Consider the following 2,067-nt stretch of genomic DNA (forward strand, 5'->3'; position numbering starts at 1 on the left):
AATCCTTGCATTTACCACCATCTCCTATCTTTTCAATGAGACTTGTAAGACATAAACCAACTTGAGTCTCATTAGACCATGCATGTTGTTGAGTAGGGAAGACTAAGTCGACTTGTAGGTGTTGTACAATCTAATCGATTCGGCTCCGGGACCCAAACTTTCCTAGGATTGTAAGATATAACCCAACTCAATCCATCACAACAATAATTGCTTGCTTATAATTTGATAACATATTTGTATGATCAATTACCATGAATCCCCTATGACCCCATGACACCCTAGTGCTTTTTTTATCAATTGTTTACAACCCTTTCAATTCATCTTGCTTGTTTATTTCCATTGCTATTATTTTAGTGACCTTCTACATCAACCCAAATTGTGACACCCCTAAGACACCACTAGTTGCAATAGAAATCTCATCTCAATTCCTGTCCCTTGGGATCCGAGCTTTACTTGCCTCTTTACTAATTGTAGAGTTGTTTGTGAAGCTATAAATTATGTTTTGATTCGGACGTGACCCAACGACCACATCTATTTAATTGTGAACACGAAACTGACCGATAAAAAATGGCGCCGTTGCCGGAGACGGTGTTTACTTGATTTAGATTTTCTTTTATTGTTATTAGTTGTGTCTTTCTTCGCCTTGGGGAAGTAAAACTCCTCAAGGTTTGTACTAATTATTTTCGAGTTGTTTGATATTTTGCATGTCTAGAAGGTCACAAGGTGATTTGTTACCTTTTGACCGTGAAATTGAAAGAACCTTGACAAACAATAGGAGATTTGCTAGGAGGAATTTGAGAGGTATTAGTGAGGTTGTTCAACCAACTATTGAGTTCATCAACCCTTTTGCAAGAGAAGGTGAGGAGAACCCAATACAGAATACCCCACAAAATCAACCTACAATGCCTAAATTTTCGTCACATTCCGTACCCACCGAGGAGAACCTACCCAATGGTACTCCCACACCACAACATCTAACCGGAAATTTTATTGCCAAATCCACCTTTGTCCAATTAGTCGAAAGGAGCCAATTTGGGGGGATGCCTAGTGAAGACCCTCATTCTCATATGGAAACCTTTTGTGACTATTGTGATGCGATTTCTCAAACCGGTGTGACTCAAGACCAAATTCGATGGGTCTTATTTCCTTTTTCTCTAATCAGCATCGCGAAACAATGGTTGAAGGGCCATGACAAGGCCACTCTCGGAATAGATTCTTGGAAGAAGTTGGCTCTAGCTTTCTACAAAAAGTTCTACCCACCGGAAAACACTAACATGCTAAGAGCTCGAATTACGAGTTTTAAGCAAAGGGATGAAGAATCTTTGTATGAAGCTTGGGAGCGGTTCAAGGGAATTTGTCGCTCATGTCCTCACCATGGACTTAGCGATTGGTTCTTGGTACAACAATTTTGGAACGGTTTATATGAAGATTCAAGGAACATTCTCAACATGGGATCAAATGGAATGTTCACCGAAGTTGATGACAATCAAACATGGAACAAAATTGAGGAAATGGCGGTCCATAACTCACAATATAGTAGACCTCACAAGGCTACTAGAGGAGGAAGGCATGAAGTGGACTTCGTTACTCAATTGGGTGCTCAACTTAGTGCTCACATTGACACAATCAATTTGAAGTTTGAACAAGCTATGGCTAAACTTGAAGAAGCTTCAAAATCACCAAAGCATCATGTTAATGCCATGACGGCATCCTCATCAATCCCAAGTGGGATATGTGAGAATTGTGGAACTTTGGGACATGACCAAAGTGAATGTAGGGGAACAAATGAACAAGTAAATGTTTTCCAAGCATACAAGAGTGGTACCCCTGATTCCAATTATTACAATGAAAGCACCAAGTTTCACCCAAATCTCTCATACAAAAGCCAAAATGTTCAAAATCCTCAAACAACTTACACTCCACCTCCCATGAGAAACCAAAATCAAAGACCCTTTTACAACCAAAACCAAGGTTACCAAAATCAAAATCCATACAATTACCAAAATGACCAAAGTTTTGATGTTCAAAAAGCGTTCCTCCAAATGCAAAAGAATTAACAAGAGTTTT

The 2,067-nt window shown here is 39.3% G+C and overlaps 1 non-coding gene across 1 annotated transcript; it reads right to left on the minus strand.

The window, feature by feature from the left end:
* Window positions 1-1,274: 1,274 nt before the first annotated feature.
* On the minus strand, window positions 1,275-1,381 carry LOC141603017 (small nucleolar RNA R71). Its single transcript, XR_012524916.1, has one exon. It is a non-coding gene; the product is annotated as a small nucleolar RNA R71 (small nucleolar RNA).
* Window positions 1,382-2,067: the final 686 nt, after the last annotated feature.

The sequence above is a fragment of the Silene latifolia genome, chromosome 9, assembly GCF_048544455.1.
Source record: "Silene latifolia isolate original U9 population chromosome 9, ASM4854445v1, whole genome shotgun sequence".
In the NCBI taxonomy this organism is placed as follows: Eukaryota; Viridiplantae; Streptophyta; class Magnoliopsida; order Caryophyllales; family Caryophyllaceae; genus Silene; species Silene latifolia.